General features: G+C 37.1%; 1 non-coding gene across 1 annotated transcript; it reads right to left on the minus strand.

Moving 5' to 3' along the window:
- Positions 1 to 1000: 1000 nt before the first annotated feature.
- On the minus strand, positions 1001 to 1072 carry TRNAG-UCC (transfer RNA glycine (anticodon UCC)). Its single transcript has one exon. It is a non-coding gene; the product is annotated as a tRNA-Gly (tRNA).
- Between the last annotated feature and the right edge of the window lie 9380 nt (positions 1073 to 10452).

A 10452-nucleotide genomic window follows, 5' to 3' on the forward strand; every position in this document is an offset into this window, starting at 1 on the left:
TCAAGTTACCAAATACCTGGGTGTATACCAGCTTAAGGATCTTTTTCTGCCCAAGTGAAACAACGAACAAGGACACTACTTGGCAAGCAAGCAGTCTCTACTCATGCTTGGCCTTCTATAGAAAATTAGAAATTCATTTTCCTTGATATGCTTGTTATCCACTGGGTTCTGACTGGATAATCAAGGCAGAGGTTAAACTTAGGTGAAAGCCTTCAATCCATATTTTGGTTGCATGTTTGTGTTCTGGCAGATCATAGAAAGGAGCAACTTCAAGATACTGTACTGTGCAAAGCCTCTGTGCATTTTTTTCCTATTTCTGTTCAAGCTTAAAACCAAATAACACAGTGCAATCTTTTGGGCACCTTGTTGTAGGTTTAGCCAGGTGGGCCAAAACTTAGGTTTTAAAGTTCAGCTGGCCTAGGATTGTGAGCTGATTTAAGCTGGGCTGAGCTAGCTAACAGCTGACTTCTTCCAGCCAATAATATTGTATTCCATACCATACTACATCATCTCAAAGGGTGTAAAATCCAGTGTGTGGGAGTGGCTTGGTCAGTTCTGCCATGGCCGAGGTACAAGCCGGACGTGATCCAACTTTTGTCTTGGAGCAGGACTTGCTCCTGCCCCTGCTGCCCTGCTTGCATTTTGTTTGCATTCAGGGAAGTAGAAACATTTTTGTTGTTACTCTTTCTGTTTCTTGCTATGTGTCTCTTAGAGTGCTTATAAATCTAGAGTAATGGGCTTTGTATTAATTGGGGAGTGGGAAGTTATTCCTTATTATATATATGTAACCTGTGTAAGTGTGTGTTACATTGTAGTTTCCTCTTGATTTTCTCTTTTCTGTATAAATACATGTAGTTAGTTTGAGCATAAACCTGCTTTTGAGGGTTTTTCTTTCCTCTCCCTCTTCTTTTCCCCTTAGCTGGTTGGGGGAGGAGGAACCCTCTTCACTCTGTCTTGGACAGTTGGCGTTTTGCCAGCTCAACCCAAGACAGATAAATGGTGCGTTGGCCGGGAATCGAACCCGGGTCAACTGCTTGGAAGGCAGCTATGCTAACCACTATACCACCAACGCGTTAATTAAGAAAAGCTGAGGCACTGAAGGGAGAGGAGTGGGTGAGAGCTGTCCTCAATGTGCCTTCAGAATTAGAGCTGGGATTTGGTGGTGTCACCTAGGAGAACGTAGTGTCTACATTCTGCTGCAATTCCTCTCGTCTCCCTCATCCATCTGTGAACTTGTCTATTAGACTTATATGAATGAAAATAAATTTGTAAATGAAATTTTAAAAAAGTTATATATGTAGTATCATATGTAATGTATCTGTGTCATCTCCCTGCAAGTATATGGTGCAATGGTAGGTGGTGAAAAACAAGGGAATTAGACATCGTTCGAGTACTTAGTCAATCGACTTATTTTTTAATCATTTGAAGACTCATTTCTACTTGCAAATTGTTCTCCTAAAATGTACTTGTGAGTCAATGTCTTAAATTAGGCCCTAATGGAAAAATGTATGAAGCATTAGATAATTCTTTCCTCTCCTAGTCATGCAAATAAAGTTATTAACTGCTGTCTTTCAGCCTTTCTTTTTCTATTTGCTTTAAGTTGCTAATTAGTTGCAGTGATCAGAATTGTATCCTTTTGACTTGAATAAATGGAATTCCAATAAGGAGGACTGAAGTTGCCCTAAAAATAAACTGTGCCCTCGTAACTTTCAACCACTGTATAGAGTTGTCAAGCTGTTTGCAAAGGGATACTGGCAGCACTTGAGTTGCTTTGTATCATTCTACGGGTGACATAGGGAAATTGTACAGCTTTGGGACAGTAATTGTAAAAGATGAGATGGAAGAACTTACCTGAGTAGAGCCTAAATAGGAGCCTTTTAAAAGTATATTGGGATGAAAAACACTTACAGCTGCATAAAATGTAAAAAAAAAATCTTTTAAGTGTGTTATAAGGCTAACTACATGTGTGAGTATAAAGTTCAACAACCTTGTATGATTTAAATTTCCAAGTGGTCAAATACTATATTTAGATATAGACAGAAAAATTACTTAAGAATCCTACTCTGATTTCCTGCTGAGTTTGAGTACTGAGCAAATGCAGTCTCCACTAAAACTGCTAATGGACTATTTACTCCACAAGGTTTGCAGAAGCTGGTGAACAAGAAGGTGGGAATAATTGCTGTTAACATGTTCAAGGATGTATCTTACATTTCTGTCTCAGTAAGGGTTGATTTCTACATAACATTTGTAGTGTGTTTAAAGCATTTGCTAATAACAGTGTGGATCTCCTGAGAATGTCAGCTATGGAGTCCTCAGCAGACATTTAATTTTGAGATTGGTATGATACTATAATATTGTGGAAACCTATGTCAAAGTATCCACAGTAAAAAAAGTCACAGAACTGATTTAATGGATTTATGTCTGGTAAGATCTCTACAAGAAGCTGTATAGCTAGTTATTTCAATCATAAGTGTTTCAATTAGTTTCTCCAAATTTTTGTTTTACTTACAAGTCTCATTCATTCAGAGCACTTCTCCTCAGTGATAGTGATGTTGTGACCTACTTTCATGTTATTATCACAAGCATGGCAAAGCTCAGTGGGTTTGCTTGGTCAATTCAATCCTTTATAATTTCTTTGAAGTCAAATTAATGTCAATGAGCAACTGAAAAGAAATGTAGTGTAACCCAGCTTTGGTTTATTGATACCTGTGAAGAGAGCTAGAAACACATCATATATGATCTCTTAACAGATATGCAGTCCTTTAACTGACTTTTTTCCCATGGATTTCAGCTGAGGGTTTTTAGCATGTGATCATTTCATGTTATTGATGAGTTTCATGTCTGTGTGTCTTACACTTTAGAGTTCTCAGATATGAAACACTGCTTTCAAACTGCTGGTTTATGGAGCTCAAGAAGAGTCATTCCTAAGGCTGAGACATTGTTGAATCTTCCCATTTTATGGTATCTACTTTCTTTCTGAAATTCATCACATCCTGCACCTTGAGACAGCCCTGAACCGACGAATCACACAACTGGAGTTACTGCATACACAGTGACTCTGCTAAACTTTCAATATGCAGAAAGATGCTAATCTAACTCTACTGGATACTTCATGTGGAATATTTGGAAATTATATTTTCCAGTCCTAAAACTGCAGTTAAGTTCAAGAGGATTTATAAAATAAAATACTGAAAATGTTATGTAAATTACAGGAAGTCTGCAATTATTGAGGATTTAGAAATATTCAGCATGGTATTATAACTCCCAAGTTATAAAACCATAATATTATATTATTAGCATAATATTCCTCCTATAGATCATACTTTATATAATTTACCAGCAAGCAGGTTTATTTGCAGATCCACAAATTTTGAAGTCAATGTTATGTCTTGCATAAACTGAAAAGTGCAAGGCAAAAAATGTAGTCATGGTGAATCCAATTCCTCCATTCTATTACTGTAACTTACTTATCAGTCAGGTATTGGATTTATTAGGGATTTCCTGGACTTGGGCTGTCAGGGAGGTCATCCTCTTGGTTTGCCTTGTCAAGTGCACAAGAAAACAGAAAGTGAAGAAAGAAATAAGGGAAATACCACATGGCAAATGCTATTGTTGTTAATGTAGCCTGTTTGAAGGCTTGTTTTTGGAGTTGGTTTTTAGTTCTTTAAAGTTGCATTGTGGTTTGCACAGGCATCAACTTGGAAAAAATATTAAAAGTGGATTTTTATTAGGAGTTAGGGTAGTCTGACCACACTACCATGAAGTTTTTCTGCTGTGTTTTTTGTAGATTTACTAAAATTCTGTGCTCAATCACTTAATTCATTACATCTGAGTGAATACCCAGAGCTGTATCTAGATATTGTATTGAATCACAACAAAACTGAAAGCAATTTGTGGAAGGAAATAAAATTTCATCTCTTTACTGACCCCAAGTTTGCAAGAAAATGGAGTTTAAGTTAAATACTAATTTGTTGAGTAAATGCTTATTGACTTATAACTACAAAAGCAGCAAGACCTAAGATGGCTGAAAAGAATTAGCAGTCCCCTTGCCATAGAAATAATAATTTCAAGAAGCATCACTCTAAAACTCTGTACTATGATGCTATTGTACTATTGCAACATGACCCACAGTATTTAACCATCTTGGGCAGAGGGAAAGCCCTTCTGTATTAGCACTTGATTGCTCATGAAATTCTCAGGTATTTATATTGTCATGATTTATGTCTCTAACTGCTTAGGAGGGCAGTTAATTTTTTTGTAATATGACTAATAAATAGATACTTGTTTTTGCAGGCTCTACTCCTTAAAAAATTGCTCACTCTTAGCGTGCCGGTGTTATGGAATATGCTTCAATCCAGCTATACATTGTTAACAATATTGGCATCCAGGTGATGGTAATGTCCACACCTCTACCATTCTGTGACCACCAGGGATGTACCCAGGGGTTTTGTCTGATTCCGTGTTGCCTGCATTCATCTTCATGGACTAGGACAGAGAACAGCTTGAAGAAATCCAGGCTAAGATGGTGCAGTTGGGAAAGGGGTTAACTATGTTCTAACCATATCTTCTTGTACCTTTAGTTAACGACAATGACAACAGTTACTCCCTTTACATTCCCCAGTTTTTGAAGCAGTACAAATATCCCCAAGTTCTTGCCAATTTGAAATTTGTGTTCTTGAGTTATATGAGAAAACCACCATTGTCTTGCCATGCAATGTCTGTCGCTCAGCCTCCCTCAGCTCGGAGTCAGTGTGTCTCAGTAATGTAGCAAATTAATTCAGCCACATTGTCCTCATCTGTCCACAACTTCTGCGGTACTCCTTTGCTGAGATAGGTTAAAAAGTTGGTACATTGATAGCTGTTGGCAATTTTCCTTTTATGTCCCATGCCTGAATCAGATTCTCTGCCATGTTTGGTAAGTTTTGTCTCATAGTTTCTCTTACATATGAAGTAACGAAGGGAAAATATTTTGAAACCACGGACACTATATGTAATATATATTTTTATATATATATAGATATTTATCCCTTAAAAAATATCATATACTAGCACATAAATGGCACAATAAATTTTTGTGTCTCATACCTAGAAAATGGTATGATAAGATTCCTCTTCATAAACCTATTTAATTCATCTCCTTCCTGGAAAAATCAATACTGTGTCCAAAAGTAAAATTTAGTCTTCATAACTTTTTAGTGTGTTACATTTGTGCATCTCCAATAGTCAAAACTGAATGCAGTAGGGAAAATGAAGTGCAGTAAATCTTTTCAGACAACAGAATTGAGCCATTCCTTCATATTATTTTTAAATTACTAATAAGTTTTCCCTATTTTCTCAAGACTATATAACAGTAGAAAAGCACTATTATATATGATTTTTTTTCCTGAGTGACTAAAATTTGCAAGCATTATTTAGGAAAGATGTGCTTTTATATTTCCATAAAATTACACACCTCTGGTATTGTTGTCTCATGTTCCTAGTATTTCAGATTTACTTGGCAAAAAGTATACCTATAACATCTGCTAAAAAATATAAAGTAATTACTTATATCAAATATATGCACATTACCCCAAACAAACCTATTTCAAAACCTGCTGAAAGTCTTTAAGATTTTGTGTTAATGAAAGGCACAATTTCCATGTTTAATTAATGGGGAAGGAGGGGAGGAGAAGCATGTAAATTAAAGAAAACCATATCTTGGCACAGATGTCTACCAAAACCAGCTACTTCTATTTGCAATTTAATTCTTGCAGTCATCTTTGCATGTTCATGCAATCATATAATAGTTTAGGTTGGAAGAGACCTTTTAAAGTTCATCTAGCTTAATCAGGGACATCTTCAACCAGACCAAGTTGCTCAGAGTCCCATCCAACCTGATGTTGAATGTTTCCAGGCATCTACCACCTCTATGGACACCCTGTTCCAATGTGTTTTCCAAAACAAGTTCTGAGGAATGTTTTGAGAACACTTTTTGAGGACCAGGAAAAATTATCAGGAACTGACGGTCCTTAGCAGATGTAGAAGCAGCACTGTTTTAGAAGATATTCTGCTGTTACCACTCTGTGCTTTTCAGCACTTGCATATTTCGATTCTCTTCAAATTCTTTGGAGTCAGCAACTAAAATAATGTGCTGAACTAGGACTCAGTAGGCTTCTTTGTTTCTTAGCAGCATTGCTGGAGCTTGCCTATGAAGGGGCAAAAAGGACTCTGCTCAACTGGCATGGCTGAGTGGAGGCTTAAAGGCTTAGTGCTGAATGAAGACACCCTTGAAATGCAGTTCTGCAAGTATGAAGATACATGTCTAAACCTAAGTAACCCAAAGTCCAAGGACCTGATGTGTTTCAATTTGGTCTGAATCTCTTAATCCTACATCCAGTCTGCTGATGATTCAGGAGTGCAGGCAAGTTCAGAATGATTTGGAGGAGACGTGTTAGAATAGCCTGAGTAGCAGTTCACTTTATATTTTGTTACACATTATCGACCCTTCAGTTACACTGATTAAAACTCTCATTGATTATGCTGGTATAAAAATGGTAATATTCCAATATTCATGTATCTCTTCCTGATTTAGTATCCTTGGCCCTTGTGATCTCAAAAGTTCTCCCTAGCTGAATTGATTTCCTCTCAATTTTGAGATGGTGGAACACTTTTTAAGAACAGTATTGGGAACATTAAGAAAAATCTAAAGATCTGTGTACTTTTGCTTTAGAATCTTATATATGTAGCACAGCTGTCCTTTATTCTTTTTAATCAACTGTTTGGAAAAAATGTTAATATTTACTTTTTGTTAAAAGACATCGATTGGACTTTGGAGTAAAAATACAGTAACACTTACTATTGAAATTTTTTTCTGATGGGCATAGTGTCTTTAAAGGTTTTGTAATATTTTCATTGACTGCAGATCCAGTATGATACCATGTTCAGGGAATACTTTCTATGTAATCCCATGTTAAATGCTGCAAAACTCCCCACTGGGAAAGTAAAAATGGTGTTGCATAACAATATTAGATTCATATACAAGGTCAAGGAATTGAGATCTATGTTTGGTTTAGGTGAATACCAGGTAAAACACAGCAGTTAATGACACTTGAGAAGACCACCTGAACCAATTAGTAAACCTGGACTTTGCTGCTGGTCAGTTTGACTAGAAAAACACCTGACTTAATATGAGTCAAACTAAAATATACTTGGCTTTGTTTACACAGTGGCCCAGAGTTCTGTATTATTTGTACTATGAGATAAAGGGGTTTGTTTATCCCAAAGTACAACATCTCTGCCCTGGAAACTGGAAGAGCAATGATGTTGAAAAGCATATCTATTGTACAATTTGTTCTCAGTAACCTGGTTTCCTTTTGTTTAGCTTTAGGATATCAAGAAAAGACATTATCATCATAGATACAGCTTTACTGGTGGGAACTAGGGAACCTTGTCTTTCTTTTTGTATTACCTCTTGTGTCCTCTGACTTTTTTATGACTGGAGACATTGTTAGGTACCCATTTATACAAGAGATCTAAGTAATGCAGAAATTTGCCAATTTGCTGCTCAGCACATGTGCAAAGATTTGGCTTTGTCTGAACTTTGTTAAACACGTGAGCTGTCTACCTATGCTATTCAGTAGTTACTCATGCTTGTAGCATTTCTAATTCCTGTACCTTCCTTGGCTGCCTTGGATTTTCCAGGTGGAAATTATGCAAGACCTGGTCCAGTCTCTTATGGTCCTTGACACAGCCCTTCTCCCCTCATCTGCCATTCAGAGTCTGACTGCATTTGCCCCAAACATTGGCACAGACTGACTCTCAGCAGGAAGTGAGAATGATCCCTTTGGCTTTTCCAGGCTGTCTGTATCCCAAATGCACATTTACTCCTCAACCACTACCATCTTGTAGCATATGCTCTCTTTTTCTTCCTTGGAGTTTCTTGATGTGGTCACCCCCATACAGGCCTCCTGGGGCAAATAATGCAGCTGTTTGAATGATCTTTTGGACACATGGGAAATGTAAGAGTGTTAAGGACTGGTTTTAAATTTGGCAGATAAATCCAAGGCGTACCCACAAATGTCCCAGACCTATGCTTTGTCTCATGAGCTACAAAAATGAGTAGCTAACTAACAAGAAATACACATGAAAATCAATTTTCTTCCTTAAACTCTTGGTTGTTGCTTTTTCGTGTCAATGCCTACAAAACATAACAGGACCACATGAATTAATTGTGTATAAATATTATTTAGCTTCTATAGGAACAGATCATGTGAATCAACAAGGAGTGGTAGATCAAAGATTCATCTCTTTTGCACCATTCTCACAATCCCTGGAGGTTGAAAGAGTTCACTGAAGCACAGGTAATTTAGTGTAGTGAGTCTCCTTCAGCTTTGTCAAGGACTTAATCTCTGGTTGGCCTCGGGCAAAGGGATTGCCCCAGAAGTATAAAACTAAGTTAAGATGGAGTGTAACCAATGTCTTGCATTCCCCATATTAATTCTTCTGGAGCAATATTCAAATGCTAAAAAGTGAACTGCATGATATATTATACAGAAGTACTCTTACAGAGCTCTGTGTAACAATAAGATTCAGGCTGTGACAAAAAATTTACTGTGTATATCACCCCTGAATACTTAAAAGTTTCCCTAAAATACATATTAGTAGCTAGGTTTTTCAGCTTAAGAATTGCTAAAGGAACTTAAGGGTCTCTTTCCATGGTTTACTAAAAAACATCCTATAAATAGATTTTCATACTGCAAACCCCTCTGTCAATTAATTCTTCCAATTAAATTTCAATAAAACATTTGCATTTGTGTCTTTTTCATGGGAATTATGCACAGTAATTTCATGGACTATAATAGTCCTCACCCTACCCTGGAATCAAAGTTGTGTCCTTTTTCTTCCCTGTGTTTACTGGAAGCTTTTGATTCCATCAATCACACCAAGGGAATGTCAACTTTGAACAGGCACTGCTGGGTTACCACGAGTATTATTTTGGCATGTTTGGAGTAGTCACAGACAGAGCTCACCGATAGTTATTCTGGTCAACTTTTTTTCGTCTCATAGCTCTTCAAGGTTCCATCTTCAGTCCTTATTAGTCTTTTGTTGTTTTTTTTAAATGCTGGTATCTAGGTTACAGTAGCCTTTTAAAATATTAGATGTACCATGCAGATGACAAGACTTCCCCTCTAAGCTGTGCTTTCCAAAGTTGGTTTGGTTCTTGCAGTTTCTGAGCTGCCCTGAAGACTTATTTCTGGATTCATTCCAAAAAAAGCACAATATTTTGCTTTTGTGAAATTTTTTTTTTTACAAAATATAATCTCTGTGTGTGGAACCCAGTATCATGCTGGACTAGCTCTTTCTTCACAGTCCCTTTGAGGTTAATTTTTCCATTTCCTGTCACTACAGATTGCACTCTTGGAGGCAGCTTTAAATCAGTAATGTCTTTGATGTTTTTCTTTTACCGTGCCAGGAACATTCCCAGAGTGACACTGATGCTCTCCCAGGCTGTCCAAATGTGTATTCATGGCAGACTTCTGCTAAGCTGCTGTAACACTTCCACGCTCTGTTTGCTAGCTTGCCAGATGTGAATAAGCTCCAGTTAATTGAAAATACCAGATTTTGAATAGGTTGCAGTTAATTCAAAATAGTATGGCTGACACCGAAATATTATGTGGCTAAATTTTAACCATTGCAGTGAAAATGAAAGGACAGAAACCTTTGTCAGATATTTTGAACTTTTTCTTTCCGGCCTTCCAGTGCCCTTAAACAAAACTGTTCAGAGACTCTTTCCTAAGCGAGCTGAATGCGTCTGACATAAATGGAGGTCAGGTAGACTAAATGGACTAGTTGTTTTTAAATGACAGCTGAAAATGAGGTGCTAACATCCCGAATTGTTTTCTGTCACTGGTGTGGAGTTGCATACCTACAAATGGGAGGAATTAACTTTCTCTCTGTCACTATAAGAGCTTATTTGCACTTGTCTGTGCCCTCCAGCATGTTAAGTTGAAATTTAGACTTTTTGTATATTGGTACTTCTGTGGCTATGGCAAAAACAATTTAGAAAAAAGATTTTGAAGTTGAGTGAGGCTGTTTGTAAAACCAGGTGTTAATATGCATACTACTGTATCTCGAGTAAAAGCTTTCTGTGTCTAGGGTTTTGAATAGTCATTATTCATTAGAATTTCTCTATGTGTTAAAGCCACAGCGATTTCTGCCTTTCATGATGTTACTTGAATTAATAAAATAGCTATAAATATTCAGGAAAGGACCTTGTGAAGAACATGGGAAAGCCTGTGCTTTTCAGTATAACTGGATGAATCTATTAATATCATATGATTTAGATAAAAACCCGGGGTTATCTATCTGATAGCAAAGATGCTCCAAGAAGGAGGATGTGTGCTAAGGTAATACAAGTAGCTGAAAAGGGCAGGCAGAATAACTGAAGCTGCTAGACCAACCAGGCTGACTGAC

Source organism: Pithys albifrons, chromosome 1 (assembly GCF_047495875.1).
Source record: "Pithys albifrons albifrons isolate INPA30051 chromosome 1, PitAlb_v1, whole genome shotgun sequence".
In the NCBI taxonomy this organism is placed as follows: Eukaryota; Metazoa; Chordata; class Aves; order Passeriformes; family Thamnophilidae; genus Pithys; species Pithys albifrons.